Source organism: Arvicola amphibius, chromosome 7 (assembly GCF_903992535.2).
Source record: "Arvicola amphibius chromosome 7, mArvAmp1.2, whole genome shotgun sequence".
Lineage (NCBI taxonomy): Eukaryota > Metazoa > Chordata > Mammalia > Rodentia > Cricetidae > Arvicola > Arvicola amphibius.
In genome coordinates, this window is record NC_052053.1 from 2,449,559 (window position 1) to 2,464,950 (window position 15,392).

A 15,392-nucleotide genomic window follows, 5' to 3' on the forward strand; every position below is an offset into this window, starting at 1 on the left:
TCTGAGAAATCACCACACTGCTATCCAAAGGAGCTGTGCCAGTTTGTACTCCCACCAGCAATGCAGGAGTGTTCCCTTTACCCTACAACCTCTCCAGCATAAGTTGTCATCAGTGATTTTGATCTTGGCCATTCTTAAATGTAAAGGTGTAAAATGGAATCTCAGAGTTGTTTTGATTTGCATTTTCCTGATGACTAAGGATGTTCAGCATTTCTTTAAGTGTCTTTCAGCCATTTTATATTCCTCTGTTGAGAGTTCTCTGTTTAGGTCTGTACTTCATTTTTTATTGGATTATTTATTCTTTTGATGACCAATTTCTTGAGTTCTTTGTATATTTTGGAGAACAGCCCTCTGTCTGATGTGGGGTTGGTGAAGATCTTTTCCCATTCTATAGATTGTTGTTTTGTCTTGTTGACCATGTCCTTTGCTTTACAGAAGATTTTCAGTTTCAGGAGGTCCTGTTTATTAATTCTTTCTCTCAGTGTCTGTGCTATTGGGGTTATATTTAGGAAGTGGTCTTCTGTGCCAATGCGGTCATGTGTATTTCCCACTTTCTCTTCTATGAGGTTTAATGTGTCTGGCTTTATGTTAAGGTCTTTCATCCATTTGGACTTGAGTTTTGTACATGGTGATTGATATGGATCTATTTTCATTCTGCTACATGTTGATATCCAGTTATGCCAGCACCATTTGTTGGAAGGTGCTTTTTTTATTTGATTTTTTTTTCGCTTCTTTGTCAAAAATCAGGTATTTGAAGGTGCGTGGATTAATATCCGGGTCTTCGATTTGGTTCCTGTCTGATTTTATGCCAATACCAGGCTGTTTTTAGTACTGTAGCTCTGTAGTAGAATTTGAAGTGAGGGATTGTGATACCTCCAGAAGTTCTTTTATTGTACAGGATTGTTTAGGCTATCCTGGGTTTTTTGCTTTTCCATATGAAGTTGAGTACTATTCTTTTAAGGTCTGTGAAGAATTTTGCTGGGATTTTGATGGTATTGCATTGAATCTGTAGATTGTTTTTGGTAAGACTGCCATTTTTACTACGTTAATTCTACCTACCCAAGATCATGGGAGACCTTTCCACTTTCTGATGTCTTCTTCAATTTCTTTCTTCAAAGATTTAAAGTTCTTGTTATACAAGTCTTCCACTTGTTTGGTTAGAGTTACTCAGAGATATTTTATGCTATTTGTGGCTATTGTGAATGGTGTTGATTCTCTGATTTCTTTCCCAGCCCTTTTATCATCTGTGTATAGGAGGGCTACTGGTTTTTTTTTTTTTTTTGAGTTAATCTTGTATCCTGATACATTACTGAAAGTGTTTATGAGTCGTAGAAGTTCCTTGGTAGAATTTTTGGGATCACTTATGTAAACTATCATATCAGAAAATAGTGAGAGTTTGTCTTCTTTTCTGATTTGTATCCCCTTGTTCTCCTTTTGGTGTCTTATTGTTCTGGCTAGGACCTCAAGAACTGTATTGAATAGATATGGAGAGAGTGAACAACCTTGTCTTGTTCCTGATTGCAGTGGGATCACTGGGAGGTTCTCTCCATTGAGTTTGATGTTGGCTGTTGGCTTGCTGTATATTGCCTTTATTATGTTTAGGTGTGTTCCTTGTATCCCTGTTCTCTCCAAGAACTTTATCATGAAGGGATGTTGTACTTTGTGTTGTCATTTTCATTGAATTTTAGGAAGTCTTTAATCTCTCCCTTTATTTCTCCCTTGACCCATTGATTATTCAGGTGGGCATCGTTTAATTTCAATGTGTGTAGGCTTTCTGAAATTAGTGTTGCTTTTGAATTCTCATTTTAAACCATGGTGATCTAATAAAATTCATGGGGTTATTCCAATTTTTTGGTATCTGTTGAGGTTTGTTTTGTTACTGAGTATGTGGTCAGTCTTTGAGAAGGTTCCAAGAGGTGCTGGGAAGAAGGTATATTCTGTTATGTTCAGATAGAATGTTCTATAGATGTCTGTTAAGTCCATTTGAGTCATAACATCTGTTAGTTCCCTTACTTTTCTGCTAATTTTTTGTCTGACTGACTTGTCCAGTAGTGAGAGGGGAGTGTTGAAGTCTCCCACTATTAGTGTGTGGGGTTTAATGTATGATTTAAGCTTTAGAAGTGTTTCTTTCACATATTAGGGTGCACTTGTATTCAAGGCATAGACGTTCATTATTGAGATTTTCTTTGATGGATTTTTCCTGTGACTAACATGAACCCTGAGATGTCACTTGCCTCTTTGACATCAAGGAGTGGAACAGTGGAGTGAGCATCCACATTTACAGTTAAAGAGTCATCCAGACAAGCAGAGCTGCTGGCAGTGGCAAAGAATGACAGAACAGAAGCTTAGCTAGTACAGAGGAAGAAGGGCCCCCTGGTTAATGCTTTTTTAAAAAGTAGATTATTCAAGGGGTACGGTGAAGAAAAGGATGATTTGTTAGAATCAAGAGCAGAGCCAGGCAATACTAAGCTACTAATAATTAACAAAACAAGGAATGATCATTAAATAGTATTAAGATATAGATTTGTATGTATACATACATACATATATATATATATATATATATCAAAATATAAATGATCAGATTCCATAAATAGAAAGGACAAGTATTTGTATTTTTCCATGGTGAATTTATTGATTTAGTATTTCCTAGTGTTTCAAATATTATTAGTAAAGAAGGAAAAAATAACTCAGAATGGCTACTCATCTGGAACTCCAGCTGTTGGAATGCATCCTGAAATTGGAGACTGGAGTAAAGAAGTCATCCAAGTTTACATTCAACTGCCAGGACGGAGGAAAGCTGTTTAAAGGTGTAAGAGTACTGAGAGAACTTTCCATAAGGTCCTTGTGAATCAAACTGCTAAGAAGACAACTAATAACAAATCAAAATATGTTTTCTAGATATGAGTGAAGGAGATGATGAGTAGAGAAGAAGATTTTTAGTGATGGATTTTCAAATGTAGTTACGAATATAATTACATCTGCAAGTTCTATATTGGGACCTTAGGATGAAGATAAACAATGATCATGAAATGGGAAGGGCACAGTGGAGGAAACTAATGTCCTGTTCCAATGAAAAGAAGATCACAGGTGATAAAAGGCACCATTTGAGGAACTGGTATGTAGGGAGCAGGAAGCAATGAAAACAGCACTTAGCTTTACAGTCTGTTGGCATGGCTGGTTCTCCCCCAACCCCAAGACAACCCAATTATTAACTACCTGGGGTGGCTTCACATTCTGAGGACTGTCTCTTGAAATGTTTGGAAGTGACAGAAACAACCATAGTTCTAAGATCTGCATGGTCAGCCTTGCCTCCATAGCTTCAAAACCCTTAAGTGTTAATGACCACGCAGTGGGGGATGGGCTGAGGGTATCAAGTGTTCTGCTGGAGTGCCAGAATTCTTGATTTCTACATCTGTGAGTCCATGGCAGATACCTGACTCCAGAGTTTATCAGACTACAGTTATGTGTCGCCAGCACCTTCACAGCTTGTACCAAGCCTCTTCTTTCCTAGACTTTGGAACTTATCAGTGTCCCTAACTTCCATTCTCCATGACAGCCTCCCGGGGCTCCCTGTCAGCCTGCAGCTGTAGCTGGTTATGTTCAGGCTTCTTGAATTATAATTGGTTCCTATTCTCAGGCCCCCACCTTAACAAGGTTTGTGTTTGTTTGCTTGTTTTAACTTTTATTCTTTTCTCATGTTTTACATCCCAACCACAATTTCCCTTCCCTCCACCTCTCCCAGTCCCTCCCCCCATTTCCCCTCTTCCCCAGATCAACTCTTCCTCTGTTCCTCTTCAGAGAAAGAGGGGAGCAGGGAAGGGAGAGATAGAGACAGAAAGAGAGAGACAGAGAGAGAGAGAGAGAGAGAGAGAGAGAGAGAGAGAGAGAGAGAGAGAGAGAGGAGACTGCAGGCCTCCCAGGGATAGTCACTGAACATGGTCCAATAAGACTGGGTACAAACCCACACATCAGCTCTGGATGTGGCAAGTCAGGAGGAGAAAGGCTCCCAATGATGTGTACTCACTTGGAAGTGGATATCACCTGTTAAGTAAGGGTCCATCATGCTACAATCCACAGACTCAGAGAAGCTAAGCAACAAATTTTAAGCAATGATTTCTCCCTCTTATTCTTCCTTTGCAGACACGGTCTCATGCCCCAGTCTTGCTCCAAATTGCTAGATAAAGATGAGGTGGAACTTAACATCCTCTTTTCACCAACTCTTATGTGTTGCATCATGGGATACAACAAGTCCCGTTTATGCTGTTCAGGGGATCAAACCCAAGGCCTCATATATGTTTGTTGTATAGATTTCCCCCTAGGTTAAAACCTTCTATCTTTGAAGACATAAGTTGCAGGTAAAAAGGGAAGTCACACAGTAGGGTGCTTCCCCCCCCCCCCCCCCCCCGTTTACACAGAGGTAAACACCAAGATGTTCTTAGGGGAAGCAAAACACTCTAATCTTCCAGGAAGCTCTTTAAAACAGGAGGTAAACAAACCAAAGGTTTTAGGAAATACCTGAAACTGACCATATTCACTAGGCTCCTCCTTCCTTGAAAGTAAGCAATAAATACTGCTAAGAGTGACTCCAGGACAAGCCGAGCTGCCACGAGGACTCTCAAGAAGCCCAGGGGCCTGGAAGCAGTGATACAGCCAGCAGGTGAGAAGAAGCAAACCACCTAGAAGAAACAGACTCACTAACCTACCTGCAAAAGGCTGAGACCAGCTGAGCTCCCTAGAAACGACACCTTCCAACCTGTTGAACTGCCTGCAGGCTGTGCAGTCTGCTCCTTCCAGCTTTTGTGAGCTGTCACCCAGGCTAGAGAGGGGTTGGTGATAAAGCTGTTTTGAATCTTTTCTGCTCTTCTACGTAACCCATCATCCATGTTCCTGTAAGTAACACCCCCCTCCCCGAAACGCATTGGTTCATCCCATTAGACTTTGGTGGTATCAAGATTGTGGTTTGTCATCAGTTTCCTGTCTGGGGTGAGTAGATACCTGTTGATGTCTCCCCAGGAATAGTGTCACACAGCAATGCTAGGCAAGTCCTATACCAGCTGAACTGTTCCTGAGCCTAGGCACTTTCTTCTTGCCATGACACCCGGCACAACTTCACATGTAAGGATAGGGACCACATGGGCCCTCTATGAACTGCTGACTCACCCTGACAAAGCAGTCAGGGTCTCCACAAGACTCCTAGTTGGATTTGAGGCTTTCAAAAGCTGCAGGTTTGTCCTGTGTGTAGGATCCCCAGAGCTTTTCATCATGGTCTCCTGAGTTGCCTTTGGAGAAGACCATTACTCCCTGCATGGGCAGCTGATGCTAGAGCCGTGCTTGGCTTGGAAGGTAGCTGACGGTAGAGCCGTGCTTGGCTTGGAAGGTAGCTGATGGCTACAGCCGTGCTTGGCTTGGAAGGTAGCTGATGGCTACAGCCGTGCTTGGCTTGGAAGGTAGCTGATGGCTACAGCCGTGCTTGGCTTGGAAGGTAGCTGATGCTAGAGCCGTGCTTGGCTTGGATCGCTTTTTTTTTTTTTTACTACATCTTTTTGTTCATCACTTTTCAGCTCATCCATCATCTCTTTTGTGAAGACCCAAAGCTCTTCCTCTTTCTCTCTTTTGAATAGAGTCTGTTTATTTTTGTGCTGATCCCTCTCTGGAATTATGTCAGACAGAAGCAGCTTCTAAATTGTTGTCTTACCCAGAAGTTACGTTTTCTTAAAAAAAAAAAAATTAAATACTATGGCCTCCAAAAACTTAAATTATATCAGTTGTTTTTATCAAGAGAAATTGTGGTAGAGTATAATATTCAAAATGATACAGCCTATGACATTAGGCAGACAGATAAAGACACATCTACGAAATTAAATCACAATAGATACTTAGAGTAATGGTTGAGCTGAAAATATGACTTACAAAACTTTAGCAACTGCTCTGACAAACCTAATAGAAGTTGAATATCAAAATAACATACAGAATTTTATGCCTAATAAAATTTTAAGTAATAAGTTAAAAAGTCTTCTATCATGCTAACTTGAAATTGTAATTCGCGGATCATCTCGTTTATGTTAGAAAGGGCTAGAGTATTAATCATTTTGCTCCAGTGAGCCATATGGCTTTTGTTGTGTACAAAATAGGCCTTCTGTAACTATGGATGTCAATTAGCAACACGCACCTATAATTTTTCTTGTCATAATTCAGTATACAATTTTCATAGTATTTGTATTGTGTTGTCTGTTATGAGTGTCTTGAGAAGGTAGAAAACACAGAGAAGAAAATTTGGAGGTTAAAAGTAAATGTGACTTATTGTAATGGGTTTGAACAATCACAGATTTTGGCATCCAAGGAAAAGGTCCTAGATCTCATTCCTTGCTGATGTCAAGGGATTATTGCAACCAAATCTGTCACGTAGCCACAAAAGCATCCATTCTTATGTTTAGTATGGCTGTGGCTATATTCCAGTCAACCGTTATTCACAAAATGGACAACAGAGTAGATTTTGCTTACAGGCTGTAGTTAGCTGATCCTGTCCAGTGAATACAAGAACGTAAATTGTTTTACTGAACACTCCACAACACTATAATGATAAAGCCCTTCACTACTTAACTTACCACCAGTGTACTTACATGCCAGACACTGCTAATTGGGAAAAAAATACTATTGTAATGGCAAAAATGGGGTGGCATACTACTTTATATGCAATCTGTTTAAAATGTAGCATACAAAGTAATAATGCATAAATTGTCAGTTGTATCCCCACAGAGCTTAAGGAGAGAAATAGATATTTAATTCCATGCACTTACTAGTGACATATGGGATAAATTAATTCAGACGTCTAACATCGAATCATTTACAATATTATAATTATAAAATCAATTTTGAGAAGTATAGCAAATCTCCCTCACTCTCTCTAGCTCCTTGAATGTAGACATATTTATATTAATAATTACTTAAAGATAGATGACAATTTTAAAGATCCATTTTAATTAAAAGTATTAATAAACAATCGAAATATTTCTAATTATTATAAATAGCCCTGAATTAACTTATTAATTTGGTTAATGCTGAGGCTTATATGATTTTATTTGTTAATAATATGAAAATAAAACAATTCCTCCTTTTAGGAAAAATTCTGAAAAGCATTTTTCTGCTAATGGGAACCTCAAACAATCAAAGTGAGAAGAAAGGCAAATAAATCAATTTTTCATCCTACAACTATTAAAACAATCAATATTTTTAAAATCCATTGAGTGCTTTGCAGAAAGGCTCGTGATAGAAAAACACACAAAATATTACTGTGGCTATAAAAATATTAAAAAGATTTTTATCAGTATAACCATAACCAGGAAACTGAGGGAAAATGATTTGTCAGCTTTCATGCCAAGTAAACCCTGAGAACAGAGATGAACGGGACTGTGCCCCCAAAGGAAGTGTCTGTGTGTGCCAGGCTGTGTGCAACCCGCTACCTGTCAGTCCATCACCCTCACCTACGGAGGTGGGTCGCACAGAGCCACACCCTGACTCACCAAAGCAGCTCAAGGAGACAGTCTTTGAACACCCAAAGCAAGAGCCAGAATGGAAGATTTCTGTTCTCCTAAGAAAAGACGGACTGTTCTTTGGCCTTGGAAACAAGTAACCATTGATCTAAATGATCAATGACAGTCTCACACTAGTGTGCTCTTCTTCATGCCTTGTTCGGGGACTCTGATGTCTGCACCCGCTCAGCTTTCCTGCAGTTGGCAAGCAGGAAAATCAGCTTTCTGTTTAAGATGCTGAATGGCGCTCTCGTTTCCAAACAGGTGGCGCGTGTTAAGTTAAAGGGAAGAAGAGTCTATTGTGTTTTTCAAGCATAAAAAACCTTAAGAAACTTGCCTTATAGAATGAAGGGCCTTCTGGAACCAAAATCATGCTTCTGCTTTAAATTCTGGGTCAGCATAGTGAGCAGAAAAGAGAATGATTGCATGTAAAACTGAATTTATAATTTAAGTAGATGAAACACAGAAGCAAATTATAAAACCAAAGAATAATACAATAAGCTAAATTAAAGTCTAGGAAGCCAAAGCTTCTGAATATTATATAGTTAATCTTTATTGAAAATAGATTCTTTTCCTCAGCGACATGTCTGGATTATGGTTTCCTCTCCCTCTACTCTCACCTCCTCACCTCCCTTCCCACCTGTATCGACCTCCTCTCTGTCTCTCATTAGAAAATAGAGGCTTCTAAGGCGTAATAATAAAATAAAGTATAATAAGATAAAACAAAAACTAAAACATCAGAATACAATAAAACAAATAGATGAAAAGGAGCCTGAGAAACGGCATAAAAACCAGATATGGATGCAGAGGCCTACTTGTTCACACACTCAGGAATCCCATCAAAATATTAAACTGGAAGACGTAAGATGTATCCAGAGGACATGTAGATTAAAAACAGTAATTTCAAGGCATTGACATGACATTATGAGACAAAGAATCTCCAAAAAATGTCATTGAACCCCTTTTCTGAAGGTCGTCTACTGTTGGGCATGCTGTCTACCCTCAATAGTAGTCTGTTTCCCCAGTGTTACTGCCTTGGTTATCAACTGGGGATAGTTTCTGGATCAGTGAGGGGTCATGTGTCCACATTTCCTCTCTGCACTAGGACCCCATGTGCTACAGACCCGGGCAGGTCCTATGCATGCCGCCTCAGTCTCCGTGAGTTCATGCCTGCATCAGTCCTGTTGAATGAGAGGGCCTTGTTTTTCCTTGGTGTCCTGCATCTCCTCTGGATCTTACACTCTTTCCGCTCTTTCTGCTTCTTCTTTTTTTTTTTTTTTTTTTTTGGTTTTTCGAGACAGGGTTTCTCTGTAGCTTTCGAGTCTGTTCTGGAACTAGCTCTTGTAGACCAGGCTGGCCTCGAACTCACAGAGATCCACCTGCCCTCTTTTTTTTTTTTTTTTTTGTAAGAAAACACTACAGTTAACAAAGGAGATAAAAAATCTGTACATTGAACTGGTAAAAAACTGAAGAAAGAAACTGAAGACTCAAAAAATGGAAACTGCATTCATCCCTAGATTAGAACAATTAATATTGTTTAATACCAATAGAACCCCAAGTAACCTTCAGATTTAAAATATTAAAGACAATATAACAAATCAGATTTTGTAAATTGCAGTTAGTTTTATTTACAACCATAGAATCAGGCAACAGTCAGAACAAAAAAATGATTCAGGATACTTTGTTTCTCTGTGTAACTAGATTGCATTCATAATAACGGAAAATGAAGTTATGCACAGAAATGGAAATGGGGTGCAGGTAAGAGACACCCTTGTTATTTACAGCTCCATTTGACTTTTTGGTGGTGGGAACAATTAGCCTGCTATGATTAATTACGACTCCACTCCTTGTTCCAAGAGTTCATTGCAGTCTGCTCTTTTACACAGCAATGTATGAGGTAATAATAAAAGCAAAATTTTAAGTGTAGCCAAGCAGTTTTATGTCAGACTTAGCAAGAATAATCTTCATCAACATTCCAGTGGCTTTCAAGGAAATAGAAAAAAAATCTTAAGGTTCACATAGAATTACAAAGTCCTTAAGTAGTCAAAACTGTTTCAAGGAAGAAAAATAAACTGCGTAATATCATATCCCCCTAGTATGGGGAGAATAGTGTAACATCTTTCTAAAATACACATGAATGAAACAAACAAACAGAAAATAAATAAAAGACAAAAATACAAGCTCCAAGAAAAGCTTGAATATATCTGTTAACTAAACTTTTAAAGAGGCACCAAATACACACAATGGCTAAAGAGGGAAATTTCCATATACAAGCTAACACAATAACAACTCAGGCACATAGTGTGGTGGCAGATGCCTGTATTCCAGCACTTGTGGGGTTAAAATGGGGCACAGTGATCTGAAGGACAGACTCAGCTACATAGGGTGCTCTTATCACAAAAACAATTTTTAATGGAAAAAAAAAACCTCAAAATGGGTTAAGTTTAAAGTCTGCCCAGGTAGAAGCTCTCAGAGATCATGAAGTGAATTAATTCACATTGGTCTAGGCAAGGATTTTTCAGAAACACCTCCAAAAGCACAGGATAAAAGCAAAAATAAGCAAGTCCACATCAAACCAAGTAAAATGAAAGGAAAATCTATAGAAAGATATAATATTGGTAAATCATTATAATATCAATATAATAAATACCTGATAATAATTAATAACTAAGATAAATATAGAATGCATACACATATGCACAAACGAACAAACAAAAAGATCAGAAAAAAGTGAACATAGTCGGACTGGCAAGAGAGTTCAGTGAGTAAGGGCGGTTGCCTCCAGCTCTGACCACAGGAGTTCAGTCTCCAGAACCCACATGGTGGGAGGAAAGAGCTGACTCCCATAAGTTGTCTTCTGACCTCCACATGTACGTGCAAAACACACACACACACACACACACACACACACACACGTGTACAAAATTAATGAACATAAACTCCAAAGAAAATATCCAAATATCCATCTACCCAGAATCAATAATTATAGAATCAATAATTATAGAAAAGCAGTCCTCAGTGATGTCTCACCTCACTCCAGTGAGGATGGCTGTTGTGAAAAGTAGAGCCAACAGGTGTTAGCAAAACTATGTGGAAAAGGGAACCTTTAGTCCCTTAACACAGGAAAGGAAATTAGTGCTGCCATGGTGGGAAAGAAGGCAAAGTTTCCTCAAAGAGTTAAGGGTGAAATCACTATCTAAAAATCTCACTGCTGGATATATCCAAAGGAAATGAAGCAATAATTTTAAAACACTCTATCTTCAATGTTTATTTTATCATTATTCATCATAGCTAAAATATTGAAACAATATTAATGTCTATTAATGGATGAATAAAGGTAGTGTGATATATTGGGAAGACAAGAAAAGGGAGAAAGGGGATGAGGAAGGGAAGATCCTACCATTTTCTACAACAACAATAAGTCTGGAAGGTAGTATACTAAAGAAAGTAAATGCAGAATGATCTATACTGTAAGATCAATTTTTATATGAATCTGATAACCAAAAACAATCAGAAGCCAAGCACAGCATGCATTTTTAGGAGCTAGAGTATGTCAAAATGTGAAGGTGTTTATCCATTTGAGTATCAATTGGAGTTTATCAAAATTTGAGTTTGAGATGATGCAAAATTCTTCCAATGGATAGTTGTGATGGTTTTCTATGCCAATATATTTAAAACCACTGGTTATACACTTAAAATAGTCAATTTTATGTATATTTGACCGTGACAGAAATAAATTGTATTTTTACGAGTTCTCTTAGTATGTATTAAGAAATGAGCAAGACTCATTTCACAACTAGCTGGTTCGTAACTAATAGCAGGTTCAGAGTTTCTCACTAGGACAATTAGAGTGAACAAAGCCAGGAGGAGATCATCCTAGGTCATTGGCAATGGCCACTAATTCCACAATAATTTGATTAGTTGCTGCTTGATTGGTTTCCCTGAACATTTGAATCATTTGTGGCATCTTTCTTCTTTAAGAAGTCATACTTCTGGTTAGTGTATTCCTTCAGATCTTCAAGGACATTTTAGTGTTTCAGACCACTTGTTCCCACAAGGAAACAATAAGAGGAAGGCAGGATGGAAAGAGCGACTAAGGACTAAGTAGACAGACCTGAAACTAGACCACAGTTTGTATGATCCAAGGCATGTGTTACCCAGTGATAAAAATCAGAAACAGAAGACAAAGGTTTTTGGTCTTATTAGTAAAGAGCTGACAGGATACATACTAGATAGAATACGGACATTCATTAATTCTCAGCTCATTAATAACATAAAGAAAAAAATCATGAATATCATCATGATATGAAGCAGAGCACTGTCTCCAACTTTAACCTGCTTTCTAAAGTTCTTCTCTTTTCCTGCTGTGTTTCTTTTCCTAGGGAGACATGAACAAAAATCTATTTACCCCAGATAGGGAGTCAACGACAGATGAGAAGAATGACTGTTTAAGTTCAGCTGCATGAAGCAATGAGTCTTGAGCTTACTCATAGGAATATGGGTGAGGAATTCTTCCCAGGAGAATAGGCGACCAATTAGCATTTACATGACTGAAGTCCTGCTCACCATGGATGGCCCAGAAGCTGCACTGATGGAGGCAACTGTAACCGTCTACATTCTATGGACTCTAGTACCATCCCTCCAAGGGTATGTGGAATGGGGGCAGGTGGGAACAAATAGAGGCGAAGATCACAAGTAAAGGTCTGGGACTCTTCTTTTTCTTTCTACTAGTAGTTTAATGGTCCCATTATGTACAATATACCTGCTGTGTTATTTTGCTTATTTTGTTGCCATGACTTCAAGGCCAAGATATTCTGTAGGTCACTACAGATGACAAAGGTGATATTGTGTCCAGAGAAAACAGTTCTCCAACACATGACTGTGTTCTCAATGAGTTGGTTGTAAGATGACACTCAATGAGAGTATTCACTGATAGTCTTGAACTCATGAAGATGAAATCTCTGTGTACTTACCTGGCCCATTGCCTCTGCTTGAGTTGGGTATTTTATTAATGTATTCCAAATTATTGTAGTACTTTACTATTCTCTTCTATAATACTTTTTGAATTTTTTTGTCTAATTCAAAGTTTTGCCAATATCATTGACATACAGGTAGGTAAGCTACTCTTTTTTACATTTCTAAGAAGGATAAATGGAACTTTAGAAAGTGATATATCTACAGAAATTTATTAGGTGAAAAAGCATATATATATATAAATATATATGACCAGCATTATGACTAACATGGGAATGTTATTTTTTTACTGATAGGCATTCCTTATCTCCTGCATTTTCTCAAAAATTTTAAAAATTTCAAGCCCAGTTTTATCTACAAAATGGAAGTGTTGTATCAACCTCATTGGTTATTGGAAGGATTAAATGGAGTTTTATCAAACATTGAATGATGTGACATATGTATTATTAGCTCCCATGTATTGAAGTTCCCAGAGGTGGGGTAGAAAACTCACCATTATGTTGGAGATTCTACAAGTTTGACCACTTGTAGATGATTGATTAGAAAGTGGTGATGTGGGATTTCCCTCTGTATGCTGTGATTACCATTGGTTAATAAAGGAACTGCTTTCGGCCTATGTCAGAGCTATAGGGGACCAGAGCTAGGCAGGGAAAACTAAACTGAATGTTGGGAGAAAGGAGGTGGAGTCAGAGAGAAGCCATGTAGACCTGCTGGAACCAGATAGAACTTTAGCTGGTAAGTCAGAGCCACATGATGATATACAGATTAATAGAAATAGGTTAAATTAATATGTAAAAGTCAGCCAATAAGAAACTAGAGCTAATGGGCTCTATTACCCCAAAGCCACCATTGAATGTAGAAAGATATTCTATTTCATTAAAGCCTGTGGCTGCGAATTTACATTTTATGCTTTTTTTTATTGGATATGCACACCAGATCCTGAGGGTTGCTGGCCAGAGAACTTATAAGAATAGTGTATTCTGCTAATACTCCAACTATAGTACTGTGGGTTGCCCATAATCCAAATGCAAGAATCTGTTCATCTTGTGATGCCTACCAGATGTTTTAAAGAGTCATGAAATCCTTTTCCCTTGCATAAAAAGTGGAGTCACTCAGGCTCATTGGTTCCAGATTTTTCTTAAGACATGACTAGAGCCATTGTCCTGTGTTTACAGCAGCTGTGCATCCTGGCCTCCCTCAAGATGCTGCCGTTCCCACCGTAGTGTGTTCTCCAAATGTTTGTAATGGAGGGAGGAGGGAATCGTCTCTCCTGCTCAGCCTCCCAGCATGCAATGCCAGCTTAGAGACCGAGCAGCAGCTTCAATAAGATTTCATGGAACACTTTACTATAAAAGAAGCCAGAATAAACACAAAAATAAACAAATTACTGCCAAAGCTTCTTATAGCTGATGGGTTAAGTGCTATATTTAGGTTCCTTGACCAGTATTCCTTCTTTGTCTTTGTCTCCTACCTCAGACCAGACAGAGAGGTGAAGTTCATATAAGTTACACAGATAAACTTGAAGTTAAAACCATGATGATCACTCAGGAAATTAACAACGACCTCTCTAAATATGGGGTAGGCAGACTTCTCAAAGAAGAATGTTAGTAAACAACTTACTGAATAGAAAGATAAATAAAGTTTTATCAAAATAAAACCTTCATACTCAATAGAAAAACACTATTAAAGATATCAAAGGCGAGGATGGGGGAAGAGAATTTCCAGGACACCAGGATGGGGGAAGAGAATGGCCAGGACACCAGGATGGGGGAAGAGAATTTCCAGGACACCAGGATGGGGGAAGAGAATGGCCAGGACACCAGGATGGGGGAAGAGAATGGCCAGGACACACGGTATTGTGGAAGAACCAGTTTTGCTGATTAAGAAAACCTTGATTTTCTACCAGTTACCTAATAGAAGAATGTTTTTTATAAAACTAAACATTCGTCATGATTGAAAGCTAGCTGTAATTTTTATCAACAAAATAGAGTTTAATTTGTTACTGATAGAGTACAATTATCTGGAAGGATTGAATTGTGTAATTGTGTAAACTTGCACTTAGATTGACTGCTTAAAAGAAATTTGCTTCACCTCCCCAAATGATGGAATCAGCTTGCACATTTGTTATTAGGAATCCAGTACCAAACAATAACAAATTAAAATAAAAATCCTTTTTTCACCTTTGGGGAGAAAAAGAAAAGAAGAGAAAAATACGCGTCTTGTACAGAGAATATAGGCATGTAGCAAATGAATTTTTCTAAAATATATGAATAGCTTCCATAACTCGATAATATAACACAGTTGAAAATGAGAAAGCCCAGTGAAGTTTGGGGCAGGAAGCTGCATGAATGACTAGCACATGTGTGAGAAGCCGCTCAAGACCTTTACTCATTAGCTTACTATTAATTAAAATCACAACTAAATAGCTCCCAACTTTAAGAATGCCTGAAATTTGGTCGCTGGGCAATGGCTCAGCAGGTAAAGCTGTCACACTATAAGCTTAAGGTCCAGAGTTTAAACACAATACCCACATAAAGCCAGGTAAATGTGACAGCTTCTTTGTAACCCCAGCACCTGGGAGTCAGATACAGGAGATGCAGGGACAGCTGGCTAGCTACACCAATCAAAAGGGCAACTCATGCATTCAACAAGACTTCACCTCGGTAAATAAGTTAGAGAGTGACGGAGGAACACACTCAACATCAACCCACATGAACATGTGCACAATCACCTGAACACACACAAGCCTACCAGCATGTAAATGTGTATGCACACATGTGTACCTATCACACACACACACACACACACACACACACACACACACACGTGAAGGTACAAAACTGTCGATAGTTTTGAGATCATATCTAGAAGGTTTTTTAAATAAAG

At 38.4% G+C, this 15,392-nt stretch overlaps 1 long non-coding RNA gene across 4 annotated transcripts in view; it reads left to right on the forward strand.

Annotated features, from left to right (window-relative positions):
• The window catches only part of LOC119819293, a 48,412-nt gene extending 34,258 nt beyond the window's left edge, over positions 1 to 14,154 (forward strand). For 3 of the 4 annotated variants that reach the window (XR_005286250.1, XR_005286251.1, XR_005286248.1), the window contains 2 exons: positions 11,915 to 12,179; positions 13,682 to 14,154. This is a non-coding gene — a long non-coding RNA (uncharacterized LOC119819293). The remainder of the gene's footprint in view (positions 1 to 11,914; positions 12,180 to 13,681) is intronic. The other variant, XR_005286249.1, reaches the window with a different exon arrangement.
• Positions 14,155 to 15,392: the final 1,238 nt, after the last annotated feature.